The 18,285-nt window shown below is 35.2% G+C and overlaps 1 protein-coding gene across 3 annotated transcripts in view; it reads left to right on the forward strand.

The window, feature by feature from the left end:
* The window catches only part of LOC126825375 (dynamin-binding protein), a 143,141-nt gene that overhangs the window by 81,705 nt on the left and 43,151 nt on the right, over nucleotides 1–18,285 (forward strand). The gene's annotated exons all lie outside the window — the stretch shown is intronic.

Here is an 18,285-nt window from a genome sequence, read left to right on the forward strand (position 1 = left end):
AACTCTCTTCCTAATTGAGCTAGAATGTTCAAACTTGGTGTATGTGTTGATTAGGTCAATGCCTTGATGGAGTTCAAAGATGAGCATTTTCCGCTTAGGGTAAGCAGAGATAAGCAATTTGATTGGTTGATGCTTTGGGACACGATAACTTTAGTTCTAATTAAGTGAGATTGATGAAACTTGGTGTATAGTTTCATTACAGTAATACCTTGACTAAGTTTGATAATGAGCATTTTCTGCTCAGGGTAAGCAGAGCGATACACAATTTGATTGGTCGAGACTTTGGAAAACAATAACTCTCCTACTTTGATTGTCCCCCGCCTTTCGAAGAAAGCAGGGAACTATCAAAATGGGTTCGTCCGTCTGTCTGTTTGTCTGTCTGTCCGTTCCGCTTATTTGTGATAAATTTATATGTGTCCTCTAATTATTTTCCTATTTCGGCGGGGGACATCAGCCTCACTGTTGGCTTGTTTAAATTGTTTTTGATAAGTATTAACAAATTTATCAACTATCTGAAATAAACAATGGTCCTCACAATAGTTATTTGTCTATCATGATTCTCGATAATTACACCAAAAAAGATGTCAACAATGGCTCATCATTGCATACCGGGCTGGTATGAAGCGCTGCAAGTCTTGTGCTGTCGCTTATCTTGAAATAGATCCAAATCTTACTAGTTTGCAGCATTTTTTTCCCCTTTGATTTATCTAGTTCACTGCTGAACACTATATTATAATGAGTAGAAGTTTTGGAAAATATCACATGGATTGGAAGGAAAGATAAAAGGGGGGTGGGAATATCCCTTGATGTCATGTGATTACTGTTAGACATGCCTTCTAAATGCCGATAAATATTTAGAAATAATTTAGTGATTTGTATTGTTATTCTAGGCTACATTAAACATTTAGACATAATTTGTATCAACAAATAATAACTTATAATATAGATCATACTTTATTAATCAATAATATTACCAACAAATAAGTTCCCATTAGATGTTTTTATTTGTAACTATAGTTCTAAAAATGGCGGGAGAATGTCAAATGATTGCCACGGTTGACAGACAGGTCAGGAAGCTATCGCTTTGATGTATCATTCATTAGGCTGACCTTAAAAATATCTTTGTTTCACCAAACCCGACCCACAATCGAGGAGAAGGGTCGGTAGGTCGGTTTTTTTTTTCAGATTTTTTTTTTAAAGTTAGAGAAATCAATACAGAAAACTTATTAGCCTAGCTGTATACTACAGATTCATTAATTTTGTTTAATGAATTTGGGGTCTGACGTAAAAAGTAACGAACTGAAAGTTTTTTTTATTAAACTTAAGAGCTAATTTGACAGCTTAATAATTTTCCGGGTGGAAACATTCGTCTTCTTTATTCAATTGGCAAAAAAATCAATGAGTGAATGACATCGGGAATTTTTCGTGATGCCCGACTCGCACACGATTTGCCACGAACTTGAAGTGTGAAACTCCTTCAACAAGGGTTGTGCCTTCATTTTTCTCGAAAACGGATATTGAAAATATCGTCGTCATGTTTAAAACTACGCACCACAGACATAGAAGCAGAATCATTTCGTGGGAATGGACGTGTATTCGTCTGCAACCATTTTGTTGAGAAGCGACACCTATGACGCTTTCGTCTTGATCAACCAGTTTCAATAATGAATCAATCCATAGCCATAGTAAAGGGAAATAACTCTCGTGATATATTTCAGGTTGACACACAAAATAAAATAACAAGCCAACAGTGAGGCTGATGTCCCCCGCCGAAATTGCAAAATAAATAGATGACACATATTAATTAATCGCACATTTATTTTTTTCACTAAGTTTCATCACTCTCTATCAGATAGAATCAAGACATTCACCTAATGAACATCTACATATACATCAAGTTTAAACATTCACCTAATAGACACCTATGCCAAGTTTGAACATTCTACCTCAATTAGAAGGAGAGTTATTGTGTTCCAAAGTTTCTACCAATCAAATTGCTTATCACTCTGCTTACCCTCAGCAAAAAATGTTCATTATCGAACTTAGTTAAGGTATTCATATAATAAATCTATACACCAAGTTTCATCAATCTCACTTAATTAGAACTAAAGTTATCGTGTCCCAAAGCATCAACCAATCAAATTGCTTATCTCTGCTTACCCTAAGCGGAAAATGCTCATCTTCGAACTCCATCAAGGCATTGACCTAATCAACACATACACCAAGTTTGAACATTCTAGCTCAATTAGGAAGAGAGTTATCGTGCCCCAAAGTATCAACCAATCAAATTGCTTATCTCTGCTTACCCTAAGCGGAAAATGCTCATCTTCGAACTCCATCAAGGCATTGACCTAATAAACACATACACCAAGTTTGAACATTCTAGCTCAATTAAAAGTTATCGTGTCCCAAAGCATCAACCAATCAAATTGCTTATCTCTGCTTACCCTAAGCGGAAAATGCTCATCTTCGAACTCCATCAAGGCATTGACCTAATCAACACATACACCAAGTTTGAACATTCTAGCCCAATTAGGAAGAGAGTTATCGTGTCCCAAAGCATCAACCAATCAAATTGCTTATCTCTGCTTACCCTAAGCGGAAAATGCTCATCTTCGAACTCCATCAAGGCATTGACCTAATAAACACATACACCAAGTTTGAACATTCTAGCTCAATTAGGAAGAGAGTTATTGTGTCCCAAAAAGTGTGACGGACAGACAGACGGACGGACAGACGGACAGACAGACAGACGGACGAACCCATTTTAATAGTCCCCTGCTTTCTTCGAAAGGCGGGGGACAAAAAGATCGTGGAAAAGTGCAATAAAATAATTTAAGTCGGGGGTGGTTTTAGTTAGTCGGTCGGGTTAGGCGAAACAAAGATATTTTTAAGGTCAGCCTTACCGCATGAACCATCATCTATTATAGACATACAGGTGCCGATCACTCTTGGAATTATATCGCAATCAACACTTAAAATATGATAATCTTGACTTTATCCATTACTGATACAGCAAATAATTAAGTTCATAATGGATGGGAGTGTATTTGTGATTGCGTAGGAAGCGTGACCCTTGATCACTTTCAAAATCTTGCGTATGCTGTAGAGGCTGAGTGGTCTTACACCGAGAAGTAGTAATAGTGTTATTTGTACGTTTAGGGCATAGATTTATCCCGATTTGGTAAATTTGTATGAATATCGGTAAAATTCTAATTATCGCAACAAATCTAATACGAAGAGGCTAAAATCTGTAGATACGGTGTGTTAATTAACACAGGTGAGAAATTGACTGAGTGGTGATATAATTATCGCTAGGGGTGAAAATCTCGGTGACGGTGCGTTTTCTGTACTGGTGTGTTAATTAACGAACGAGTTAAAAACGACTGACACAGTGTGTATTCTTTGTTTGGTAAGTTTTCTCGAAAGCGTGTTATAACTGCACCAAAGGTGTTTTATCAAGGACCAACAGGCTTTAGCTGATGCGTAGGTGTTAAATCCAATTTACTGTGCGATTTCTTGTTCGACCGTGTGTTTTACGTAGATTTATACATATGTTCGTTCTTAAACGTATTTCATTTCTTGATGAATACTACATGTTTTATACTTCGTACCATAGTCGGGCTGCAATTATTTATATATTTGTCTTTTTTGTGGGTTCGATTTGTTTATATATTATCATGCGTACCACTGAAGTGTAAATGCACGTTATTTACCGATATCCGGACCAGCCTTCATTGATATCAGACTAACGAATCGGGGGGGGGGGGGGGGACGGCTGAATGGTTAGCACGTACGTGCTGTATCATTAAGTTTGTCATTGAGTCAACTGGCGTGGTTTCGAATCCCCGGTTGTACGTGACAAGGAGTAGGGTTGCCTGTCTAACTTCGTGGGTTTTCTCTGGGTTCTCCGGTTTCCTCCCACTGCTAAAGACCCCTACGCGCAAGCGAATTATGGAAATAAAATTGAACCATATGTTTGTCCCGAAATGACCTGGTTTGTGTTGAGTGGACGTTAAACCCCATTTCTCTCTCTCTCTTTCTAACAAATCTGTTTCGAAAGGCATGTTTACAATTAATGGAAAACTATTGGTTTCGTCATGTCTATATTTACTACAGGTGGGCATTTTAATGTATAAATGTATTGTTTCTTACCTGGGTTTTAAAAAGGACTATCCAAGAAAAATTTAATTTCCACATATAACAAATGATAATTCACATATCAAATAACACTAATGCAAATAGGGACATGTGCCGGCGGTGATAAATTTAAACACTTGTTAATATTTCTATTTTTTACGATTGTATGAAATAGCTTTATTATTTTTCTCCCGGTACTAATAAACTACAGGTCGAGTGGATCCAATTTTTATTATGTGATTTATCAATGTGATGACAGCTCGAGAGCACGGGCTCCATGGGTCTATTTATAAAAGCATGCAATCACCTTTGGGAATCAATTAGTTTCCAGTCTAAAAATCTCTTTTGTTATTTCGGTTGCTTTATTTGAAAAGATTTTCATAATATGCCATAGTAATTTGTGATTTTGTTTTTATTTTATTTCTGTTTAATTGTGAACATTTCGAAATCTAAATATTTATTTTTGGGCACGGGTGTAGAATAGTGTTATAGCATGATTTATTTGTTAAAGATCTGTTAATTCTGAAACAACTATTTATTGCTGTAGTGATCAATTTCAACATTTTCATGTGTATTCTAAAGTCATAGTTTTTTAAACTTTAATATCTTCATTTACAATATTTCCGGCCATATATTATGCTAAATTGAGTCCCACGTCATAAAAGTCTTCAACTTTTAGAACCGTGCATAGCACACATTATGTCCAGAATTTGACGTTTTTACAGCTTAATAAATTTGATAAAGAAAACTATTTCAGAACAACAATAATTTCTTATACACCTTTGATGTAATTAAGAATGCGTTTGCGAGAGAACCATGCAGGGACCGGCACATGGTGGGTGACCGATTTTCACCATTTTTTTTATGTATGATGGTTAACCCCTCCAAACCCCACTGCCACAATTTTAGATCAATCGAACCATTTTTAGAGTGTAGAAAAAAATTTGAAATTTTAAGACCGAAAAAAGCCAAAAAATCATCATTTTCAGGCCACTTTTCAATTATATCGTACAACTAAACTACGGTGAGTAGAATAATGAAACTTTGGAGCGTAGCAGGTATGGTTAGTGAGTATACATTCTGAAAGTTTGATGGATTTTCATGCAGCGGTTTTTGGTATAGGGACTTATTGCTGCAAGGTACCAAAATAGCTCAATTTAGGTATGTCATTTTATTCTGTCTATATCTCAAGAAAAAAAATTGTGTGGCACTCGACCCGTTTTGTAGTAAATAATTTCCATTTTTGTACAAAAATAACGATTTTCAACAAAAATGACGAAAAATAAACCGCTTTATTTAGACACTGAAAAGTATAACATGGCACTTGAAACCAAATTAACGTGGTTTTCAGTTCCATTAAGAGCAAGCCATAATAAAAATAGAAATAAACAAATAAATATAAACGCAGATTAAATACTTTCATCAAAAAATTCAAGTTTAAAAAATGTTCCATTATCAAAATTACAAATACTTACTATCTATCTAGACACACTCCCTCAAAAACGTAAGTATCAGAAGTCAATCCAGCAATATGCTATTATAGTTTCTTTCAGATTACTGGCTACTAAACCACATTTTATTTGTGCAAAAGACGGGAAAATGAACTGCTGATTTCATCCGCCATCTTGGATGCTGGAGTGCAAATCTAACTTCGGCCTGACGAATAATAATAATAATAATAATAATAATGATAACTAGAACTGCGATGCAGTAATGACGGGTTTCACCGGTGCCACATTACCCTAAACATGTCACTTCCGGTACCAATGAAACCATTAAACAGGTTTCCACATAAGCATTGCACACATCAAATAAAATGGACGCCGAATCAACCAAATCCAGCAATATCAATTCATTTTATACGTTTGTTACATGTAAGTGTACAGTACTTCCGGTGATAATGAAAATGTTCAATTAGTTTTATGAAATCAGAAATGACATAAAGCATCACATGGTGAAAATTTTATGTAAATCGAATAATAATTGCCACTTTTATAGACCAAAAACCTTGAATAGTGACTTGTAGAAAATCGTCTATTTCTCTGCAACCGTACAAGTTAGAAACCATTTTCTAGTATCTGTATGATCGTATTGGTTCAATCTATTTGCTGATTGGAATCAAATATCATAATTTTAAAAACATTACAAATCAGACTCATTTGAATAAAATATCTGTTTTGAAGGCTAAAAATACAGTTTTTGCCAAAATGACGTTACTTCCGGTGATAATGAAAATCTGAAATTACTTGTATGAAATCGTAAATGGCATTATACACACAGTGAAAATTTCATGAAAATCGAATAATAATTGACACTTTTGTGGACAAAAAAACCTTGAAAAGTGACCTGTTGAAATTTGCCTAATTCTCCGCAACTGAACATAAATGTTCAATTAGTTTTATGAAATCAGAAATGACATAAAGCATCACATGGTGAAAATTTTATGTAAATCGAATAATAATTGCCACTTTTATAGACTAAAAACCTTGAATAGTGACTTGTAGAAAATCGTCTATTTCTCTGCAACCGTACAAGTTAGAAACCATTTTGTGATATCTATATGATCGTACGGGTTTATTCTTTTAGTTGATTTGAATCAAATATCAAAATTTTAAACGAATAACAAATACGACTCATTTGAATAAATTATTTGTTTCGAAGGCTATAAATACAGTTTTTGCCCAAATTACGTCTTTTCCGGTGACATTGAAAATGTTTAATTGGTTTGACCTAGTTAAAATTGACATTACGCATCAAATGGTGCCACTTTTATGAAAATCCAATAATAATTGACTCTTTTACAGGCACAATAGCGTAAAGAGTGACTCATGCAAAATTGACCATTTCTCGGCAACTGCGCATATTACAAATTAATTTTCACATACATTCTCTCCGTATAGATTATTGCTACTAGTTTATGAAAGTTACGAAGTAATATTTTAAAATATGAAAACGCTGGATGGGTTGTAAATAGCTTAATTTTACACCTTTTTTCACCTTTTAATCTAAATAGCCCGAAAACGGACTCGAAATTAAAAAAACTGGGCCCAACATTTTGTGCGCCTATAAAGGGCGCACCCTTTCAGTTATACCAGATTTGAAAAAAATAATATTTGTTTTCGAAAAGTGGTACCTAACTGTCAAAATTGTAGTTTTTGGTAAAATTACGCCAGTTCCGGTGCCGACAGATAACTCTAACGGTAACAAAAAAAATGGCAATTGAGACAACGGAGCATATGAACTTTGTTTTATAAAAATCGAACAATAAATAATTAATCTAGGACTGAAAAATTGAATTAGCCAATGACCGCCAAGGAAAATTACTGAGACAAAAAAAATTGCTCAAGTCAGATGACTCGTTAATTTTGTGTAAAACACGACTAAAAAATATTCATAAATAAAAAAGTTTTTTGTAAAAATTTAAATTTTCGAAATTTGGCGCCTATTATCTGCGAAGATTTGCCGAAAATCAAAAATCAAAAGTAGCGTAGCTATGTGCCCTGTCTCCGGCTATGCCAAAATCTATCGAAAGTTAAAATCCAATGATTATTGTTAAAATTACTGTAATATTTCTAAAAACGATAGCTTCGGTGATTTCGGACATTTCGCATTGTCGCAGAACGTTCAAAATAGCTTTATCCTCTAAGTCACACCCACTTTTCCAGTAAAACCTATAAAGGGCGCACCCTTTCAGTTATACCAGATTTGAAAAAAATAATATTTGTTTTCGAAAAGTGGTACCTAACTGTCAAAATTGTAGTTTTTGGTAAAATTACGCCAGTTCCGGTGCCGACAGATAACTCTAACGGTAACAAAAAAAATGGCAATTGAGACAACGGAGCATATGAACTTTGTTTTATAAAAATCGAACAATAAATAATTAATCTAGGACTGAAAAATTGAATTAGCCAATGACCGCCAAGGAAAATTACTGAGACAAAAAAAATTGCTCAAGTCAGATGACTCGTTAATTTTGTGTAAAACACGACTAAAAAATATTCATAAATAAAAAAGTTTTTTGTAAAAATTTAAATTTTCGAAATTTGGCGCCTATTATCTGCGAAGATTTGCCGAAAATCAAAAATCAAAAGTAGCGTAGCTATGTGCCCTGTCTCCGGCTATGCCAAAATCTATCGAAAGTTAAAATCCAATGATTATTGTTAAAATTACTGTAATATTTCTAAAAACGATAGCTTCGGTGATTTCGGACATTTCGCATTGTCGCAGAACGTTCAAAATAGCTTTATCCTCTAAGTCACACCCACTTTTCCAGTAAAACCTATAAAGGGCGCACCCTTTCAGTTATACCAGATTTGAAAAAAATAATATTTGTTTTCGAAAAGTGGTACCTAACTGTCAAAATTGTAGTTTTTGGTAAAATTACGCCAGTTCCGGTGCCGACAGATAACTCTAACGGTAACAAAAAAAATGGCAATTGAGACAACGGAGCATATGAACTTTGTTTTATAAAAATCGAACAATAAATAATTAATCTAGGACTGAAAAATTGAATTAGCCAATGACCGCCAAGGAAAATTACTGAGACAAAAAAAATTGCTCAAGTCAGATGACTCGTTAATTTTGTGTAAAACACGACTAAAAAATATTCATAAATAAAAAAGTTTTTTGTAAAAATTTAAATTTTCGAAATTTGGCGCCTATTATCTGCGAAGATTTGCCGAAAATCAAAAATCAAAAGTAGCGTAGCTATGTGCCCTGTCTCCGGCTATGCCAAAATCTATCGAAAGTTAAAATCCAATGATTATTGTTAAAATTACTGTAATATTTCTAAAAACGATAGCTTCGGTGATTTCGGACATTTCGCATTGTCGCAGAACGTTCAAAATAGCTTTATCCTCTAAGTCACACCCACTTTTCCAGTAAAACCGAAGAAATCGTAACGATCCGACAAGCAGTTGCTGAGATCTACTCAAAACAAAAGAAGAATAATAATAACTAGACCTGCAAGCAGCACTGAACCGGCTTTCAGGAATCAGATAGGAAGTGTGTCATACAATAGCCCATTCATCGAGCTACCAAACGATACTTTAGGTATTTTGATCTGGTCACACCTGACCGTGAAATCACGATTTTTGCAAGAGCACCGATTTTTACTGTGTTTTTTTTTTAATATCGAATATTTTTATGACTACGGTTTCGCCGATGCCACGTTACCCTAAACATATGTCACTTCCGGTACCAATGAAACCATTAAACAGGTTTCCACATAAGCATTGCACACATCAAATAAAATGGACGCCGAATCAACCAAATCCAGCAATATCAATTCATTTTATACATTTGTTACATGTAAGTGTACAGTACTTCCGGTGATAATGAAAATGTTCAATTAGTTTTATGAAATCAGAAATGGCATAAGGCATCACACGGTGAAAATTTTATGTAAATCGAATAATAATTGCCACTTTTATAGACCAAAAACCTTGAAAAGTGACTTGTATAAAACCGTCTATTTCTCTGCAACCGTACAAGTTAGAAACCATTTCCTGGTATCTGTATGATCGTATTGGTTCAATCTATTTGGTGATTGGAATCAAATATCATAATTTTAAAAATATTACAAATCAGACTCATTTGAATAAAATATCAGTTTTGAAGGCTAAAAATATAGTTTTTGCCAAAATGACGTTACTTCCGGTGATTAATGAAAATCTTAAATTACTTGTATGAAATTGTAAATGGCATTAGGTATCACACAGTGAAAATTTTATGAAAATCGAATAATAATTGACACTTTTATGGACCAAAAACCTTGAAAAGTGACCTGTTGAAAATCGCCTATTTCTCCGCAACTGAACAAGTTAGAAACAATTTTGGGAAATCTATATGACCTTATGAATTTTATTAATATGTGAATGTAATTCAAAAGTTAAAATTATTAATACATATTAAATAATTCTTGGTTGAAAAAAATATTGATTTTAAAAGTTAAAAATGCATTTTTTGACAAAATGGCGTCACTTCCGGTGTCAATTTTAAATTGTAATCAATTTGATACGACGCATACTTGCTTTTTGAATCAAATGGTGTCACTTTTGTGAAAATCCAATAATAATTGACTATTTTACAGGCAAAATAACGAAAACAGTGACTTATGCAAAATTGCCCATTTCTAGGTAACTGCTTATATTACAAACTAATTTTAACATACATTTTCTTCGTATGGATTATAGCTACAAGTTTATAAAAGTTACGTAGAAATATTTAAAAATCTGAAAAGCCTGAATGAGTTGTAAATAGGTCAATTTTACACCTTTTTTCACCTCTTAATCGAATTTACTCGAAAATGAAATCGAAATTAAAAAAAAAACGATCCGAACATTTTGTGCGCCTTTAAAGGGCACACTCTTTTAGTTATATCAGTTTTTTAAAAAAATAATATTTGCTTTCGAAAAATGGTACCTAACTGTCAAAATTGTAGTTTTTGGTAAGATTAAGCCACTTCCGGTGACGACAGATATCTCTATCGGTAACAAAAAAAATGACAATTGAGACAACAGAGTATATGAACTTTGTTTTATACAAATCGAGCAATTAATAATTAATCTAGGACTGGAAAACTGAATTAGCCAATGGCGGCCAAGGAAAATTACTGAGACAAAAAAATTTCACATTTTTGCCCAAGTCAGATGACTCATTAATTCTGTGTAAAACACGACTAAAAAATATTCATAAATAAAAAAGTTTTTTGTAAAAATTTAAATTTTCAAATTTCGAACGACAAAAGCCATAGATGAATGTTCGAAATCCAAAAATGTGAGATAGCCATTGTCTCGGAAAAGATTCAGGGTTTCCAAAAATGTGAATTGTTTTAAAATGGGTAAAGAATTGGCGAAACCACGGCCGCTTTTTGATTTATTGCTACCGTTCAAAATTCGGCCACTTCCGGTCTGCGCAGAAGTTTCAAAAATACTTTATCAAGTAACCACCACATGGTTTCCCGATAGAAAATTTGGTTCCAGATCGATATCTATTTCCGATCATGGAGAAATAGGCTCCCGCGGTAAATAATAATAATAATAATAATTATAATTTTAGTAATCTCAATAGGCTTTCAGACGAAAGTCTGAAAGCCTAATAAGAATAATAATTTTAACAAAAACAATAGTGTTTCACACAAGCTATGCAGTGTGAAACCCTAATAACTAGATCTGCAAAGCAGATATGAAAGCTTTCATATTTACAGGCTTCTTCGTCTCATGACCTTAAACACTGTATATAAATTTAAAGTCAATCGGATACTAAGTTTAGCCTCCAGAGCGTCCACAAGATTTTTTCAAGGGCCATAACTCTGACACTAATTATCGGAAATCGCTGAAAATCAATAGGCTTCTTCGTCTCATGACCTTAAACACTGTGTATAAATTTAAAGTAATCGGATATTAACTTTAGTCGGTCGGACGGGGGCGGCGAAAATATACGACCACATTTCAATGTTTGTGTATATAAATTAACCGCATGCATATAATATAAATTTTAATGTATGATAAAGTCAAAATAGTCGATTTCGGTTTTTAGTGTTGCAGTCATTTTAAAAAAATGTCTTTTAAGGACAATGTGTATACTACTAATAGCAATCACATACGGAAGAAGCGATAAGATCCCTTTGCATTTGCAATTTCAAAATTAATTAAAACCAAATTCAAATTCTGAAAATCTTATTTTTTGCTAAAACTCTTTTTTTTTAATCGAATCAAAATGGGAGTAAGGCACAGAGTCCGGGGTGGTAATGGGCGTATTGTGTCCAAATTTCATGGTTTTCGGACAATCGGCGCCGGTGTCGTGGTGAAATTCCACTTTTCTCGCCCTTACTGAAGCCGTAAATGGCGGAAAAAGCCTAACGGCAGGAACCGTGTGTAGAACAAACGACCTGAACGAATTCAGGTATCGCCTTGAATTTTTCCGGGCACCTAGGTACCAACGTGAAAAGTTCTTCGTCGGAATTTGGTAGTCATGGTACCTTTGGTTCCAGCATGGCGCATGCACGAAGTCAACAGAAATTAAGGTCGATTTTGGGTATATTTCGGAGTGGTTTGGTAGATGACGGTGGATCGGGGACTCAGATGGATCTAAGATGGCGGTCATAACACAATATTATAATAACTTTGAAGAATAGCAAATTTTCGTGACCGGGTTGATTTACTCTGCCCAGGGAACGTTCCTGTGGTCCGATTGCCTTCAAATTTGCACAGAATGTATCTTGGGATTCTAGCTATCACATATTGATTATAGAAGAGTGTGGGATTCCGAGAACGTTCAAAATAAATTCAAAACCCACCCCCACCCATCAATGAGAGAGAGTGAGAGAGAGAGAAATGGGGTTTAACGTCCACTCCACACAAACTAGGTCATTTCGGGACTAACATGGTTTAATTTTTCTTTCAATAATTCGCTTGCGCATAGGTGTCTTTAGCAGTGGGAGGAAACCGGAGGACCCGGAGAAAACCCACGAGGTTGGACAGGCCCCCTACTCCTTGTCACGTACAGACCGTATGATACAGCGCGCGCGTGCTAACCATTCGGCCATCCACCCCCCTACCCATCAAAGTTTTTTTGCTTAAAAAATTGCTGTATTTAATCGAATTTTTATTGTTCTTGATATCTGAGCATTTTCTCATTTTAATATGTGATAAATATCATCGCGGCGCAGCCAACCGCTAGAAATTCCAGAAACTTCGCTTTCTAGTGTCGTTACATCGTTATTGTCATTTTAAAAAATTGTCTTTTAAGGAAAATGTGTATAGTACCAATGCAGTGATGGGATTTTGCCCGTATATTCCGGACTTGTCCAAATCTTTTTTCCAAACGCCCAAAATTGTCCGACCGTGAATATGCCCTATCGGACATCAAGACATGGTGAATAATATTCAAAATACCGAAATTAATATAGTTTACTGAGTGTCTAACTACCACTCAACCCGATTATCGTTGATAATAAGCTGGATTGATTAGGTAATTAAGTTATAAACGTATTTATCGTGTTATACCATCTACATGTAAACACCTACCTTGATTAACTACTTAATCTGCTTTGATTGACTGACTTAATCCTTTGTCGGACAATTCCTCAATCTAATCTTAAACAGAAGTCATTGATTTCCCTTTGTCGGACTATTCATCAATCCAAAAAGAGCGACTATCCTTTTTATCTAAGCGTTTACCTCGTGGTTCTCCATTGTCGTACATTTTAATCCCGTTGATGTGAGCCGACAATATGTATCAACTAATCATAGATGTAACATATCGTAAGAGTATATATCACCCCAAATCAATATATTATCCGTTAACTTGTAAATCAATATATCCGTTAATTTGTCTGCGATATCACTTCGGTCGAAGCGGACGTTAAATAAAGCTATTTAAACACACGTGGTTATAATACAATAATCGAAAACAAAAGTAGAAATCTCGCGAGACGCGTGAAATTGCACGTTAACTTATAAGTCAATATATCCGGTAATTTGTCTGCGATATCAATTCGATGAAAGCGGACGTTAAATAAAGCTATTTTACACAAACACCCACACGTGGTTATAATACAATAATCGAAACCCAAAGTAGAAATCTCGCGAGACACGTGAAACTACAAGAGATGTAAACCTGACAATTATCACATCGTAGGAAAGATTCTATTTGGTGGCATATTCTCGGGTTTATGATAATATTTTGAATGGGGTTTATGTTTAAATAAAAAGGAATAAACAAGCTGAGAAATGTCGACAAATATTTCGATTGGAATAGTGTACATGTAAGTAGTTAATTGTTTTACACGATAGCGCGTGCTAGTGCTATTATTTAGCAGATGGTGTCACTGACCCGGGAGCGACGGTCACTGCGAAAAAAATTTCGGGATGTCTTATTTTTTACCTCCACCCGTATAGACGTCAAAACGTAGTATAAGACGAATGCCGGACTTCTGCTGAAAAAAGTATCGACTTATACCCCGAAAAATACGGTAATTTTTTAGGTGATTTTGAACAAAAGTACGGGCCGACAGTAGTCGGCACGCCTTCATTCTATCGTATTACGACAACACGTAATTTTGTAGGAATATTACTGACATAAATTTGAATACCGTACGAGAATTAATATGAAAGATAACGAGGCGCACCTATTTTTTTTTTGTTACGTACAAATTTGAATATTTTGTTGACACGTGATTTTTAATTGTCGTCTGAAACCGCCTGCTTAAATAATAAGAGTTATGCCCCTTTATTTTCGGTAAAAATGTCCGACTAGAAAAATTTTGAAATCCCATCACTGTACCAATGCCTATCACATACGGAAGAGGCGATAAAATCTCTTTGCATTTGCAATTTCAAAATTAATTAAAACCAATATTAAATTCCGAAAATCGTTTTTTTGCAAAAACTCTCCTTTTTTTTAATCGGATCAAATGGGAGTAAGGCACAGAGTCCGGGGTGGTAATGGGCGTATTGTGTCCAAATTTCATGGTTTTCGGACGATCGGCGCCGGTGTCGTGGTGAAATTCCTCTTTTTTCGCCCTTACTGAAGCCGTAAATGGCGGAAAAAGCTGAAAGGCAGGAACCGTGTAAAGAACAAACGACCTGAACGAATGCAGGTATTGCCTTGAATTTTTCAAGGCACCTAGGTACCAACGTGAAAAGTTCCTCGACAGAATTTGGTAGTTATGGTACCTTTGGTTCCAGCGTGGTGCATGCGCGAATTCAAAAGAAATTATGGTTGATTTTGGGTATATTTCGGAGTGGTTTGGTAGGTGACGGTGGATTGGGGACTCAGATGGATCTAACACAATATTATAATAACTTTGAAGAATGAGCAAATTTTTGCGACCGGGTTGATTTGCTCTGCCCAGGCAACGTTCCTGTGGTCCGATTGCCTTCAAATTTGCACAGAATGTACCTTGGGATTCTAGCTATCACATATTAAAAATAGAAGATTGTGGGATTCAAAGAACGTTCAAAATAAATTCAAAACCCACCCCCACCCATCAAAAAAATTGCCATATTTTATCGAATTTTTATTGTTCTTGATATTTGAGCATTTTCTACTTTTAATATGTGATAAATATCATCGCGGCGCAGCCAACCGCTAGAAATTCCAGAGATTTGGACCACAGGAAAGATGCCTCAGCAGTCAAAAAAGGTCAAAATAGGCGATTTCGGGTTTCTAGTGGCGATACATCGTTACGGTCATTTTTAAAAATTGTCTTTTAAGGATAATGTGTATAGTACCAATACCTATCACATACGGAAGAGGGATGATTTTACATTATTTAATATTATGGGACAATTTTTCTTGGCGTACGACAACACAGTATTAGACTAGGATAACAGTCCCGAAACTCTATAATGGATTGCTACCATGGGGTTGAAAAACATTTGTCTTATATATACAGCTTTGACTTATATATGGATAGAGGTTGGAAAAACAGTAAAATATAACAGTCCGACGATGAGAGAATGTGTTTATTGATTTTCCCTGTTCTACGTCTATCTATTCCAAAAGGTGAGGGTATCTTGCTTCTCGACCACCTGTTACATATGCATTTTTATACGCCCACATGGAAATGTGGTCGTATATTGCCGTCGCCCCCGTCCGTCCATTTGTCGTTCACAATTTCTTGTGAACACTCTACAGACTACATTTATTATCTGATTGTTTTGAAATTGATATATGTTGTTTTCATTAGTGAGATGAAGAAGCCTATTTAATTTCAGTAACTTCCGTTAATTTCTTCTGGAGTTATGGCCCTTGTTTCACTTTGTTGCACGCTCTAACTCTAACGCCAAAAGTTATCAACCAATCTATATGAAATTTATATATATCATTTAAATTAGCAAAACAAAGAATCCTATTGAATTTCAGCAATTTCTGTTATTTAAATCTAGAGTTATGGCCCTTGTTTCACTTTGTTGAATCCTGTGAAAATTCTAATGACAACAGTTATCATCCGATCTGTTTAAAATTTATATGGATCATTTAAATTAGTGAAACGAAGAAGCCTATTGAATTTCAGCGATTTCCGTTAATTATGTCGTGAGTTATGGCCCTTGTTTAACTTTGTTGTACCTTGTGAATGCTCTGACGACAAAAGTTATCTGATCTGTATGAAATTTATATGTATCGTTTAAAGAAGTAAACTGAACAAGCCTATTGAGTTTCAGCAAATTTCCGTTAATTACATCTAGAGTTATGGCCCTTGTTTCACTTTGTTAAATCTTGTGAACGCTCGAACAACAAAAGTTATCACCCAATCTGTATGAAATTCATATACATCATTTAAATTAGTGAAATGAAGAAGCCTATTGAATGTCAGCAATTTCCGTCAATTACTTCTAGAGTTACGGCCCTTGTTTTACTTTGTTAAACCAAGTGAACGTTCGAACGACAAAAGTTATCATCCGATTTGTATGAAATTTATATGCATTACTTAAATTAATAAAACGAAAAAGCCTGTCAAATTTCAACAATTTCTGTAGATTACTTCCCGTGTTATGGCCCTTGTTTTAGTTTTTAGAACCTTGTGAACCTTCAAACGACGAAAATTATAATGTCACCTGTATGAAATTGTCTATAAATGCCCCTAATTACTTTCAAAAGAATAAATTTGCCACAACCCTTGTTGATCGCTTGGACGATTTAGCTGCTGTGGGCGTATGTTTTGTTGCCTGACTTGTGAACCTAGAAAGAGAGAGAAAGGTGTGTTTCAATGTCCACGTCACACCAACCAGCCAACCAGGTTAATTTGGTACTACCATGATATACATTAATTTCACAAATAATGGCTTGTGTCTGCTTTGCAGCTATGGATTAAACATACAAATCCATTTAAAAAAAACCACATAATTTTATGGAAGACAAATCCCAGTCTCAGAAAGTTATTTGTTGGAAAATATCAACCTGGGCTAGTGTCAGAAAAGCTATGCACTGGTCTCTATAGATCTGGATTTTCCCACACGTAACATAGTTTGTGATCTGGATGTGTAAATGTGTCAAACTTGATAAGCAGCCTCAAAGGTATAAAATGATGATGTCTTTAGAAAAAGAATACATTTTTCTACAGTACATTATTTGACAATGGATTAAACTAAGGTATTTATTATCCCCCACCTTTCAAAGAAAGCAGGGGACTGTTAAAATGGGTTCATCGGTATGTCTGTCTGTCAGACACTTTATGTATAGTTTTATTAATACCTTGACTAAGTTCATTAATGAGCATTTTCTGCTTAGGGTAAGCAGAGCGATAAGCAATTTGATTGGTTGAGACTTTGGAACACAATAACTCTCATTCTAATTGAGCTAGAATGTTCACACTTGGCTTAGGTGTTTTAGGTGAATGCCTTGATGGAGTTCCAAGATGAGAATTGTCTGCTTAGAGTAATCAGAGATAAGTAATTTGATTGGTTGATGCTTTGGGAGAGAGAGAGAGAGAAATGGGGTTTAACATCCACTCGACACAAACTAGGTCATTTCGGGACTAACATATGGTTTAATTTTATTTCAATAATTCGCTTGCGCGTAGGGGTCTTTAGCAGTGGGAGGAAACTAGAGGACTCGGAGAAAACCCACGAGGTTGGACAGACGACCCTACTCCTTGTCACGTACAACCGGGGATTCGAAACCACGCCAGTCGACTCAATGACAGACTTTATGATACAGCGCACACGCTAACCATTCAGCCATCCAACCCCCCTGATGCTTTGGGACACGATAACTTTATTTCTTATTAAGGGAGAGTGAGGACACTTGGTGTATAGTTTTTTCACATCAATACCTTGACTAAGCAGAGCAATAAGCAATTTGATTGGTCGAGACTTTGGAACACAATAACTCTCCTTCTAATTGAAGTAGAATGTTCAAGCTTGGTGTAGGCGTTCATTAGGTGAATGCCTTGAGTTCGATGATAAACATCGTCTGCTTACGATAAGCAGACAATAAGCAATTTGATTGGTTGATGAGTTGGGGCGCGATAACTTTGGTTTTAATGAAGTGAGAGTGATGAAACTCTGAGTATTGATGACGAGAATTTTCTGCTTAGGCTAAGGAGCGATAAGCAATTTGATTAGTCAAGACTTTGGAACATAACAACTCTGCTTTTAATTGAGGTAGAATGTTTAAACTTGATGTAGATGTTCATTA

The sequence above is a fragment of the Patella vulgata genome, chromosome 6, assembly GCF_932274485.2.
Source record: "Patella vulgata chromosome 6, xgPatVulg1.2, whole genome shotgun sequence".
NCBI classification, from domain to species: Eukaryota; Metazoa; Mollusca; class Gastropoda; family Patellidae; genus Patella; species Patella vulgata.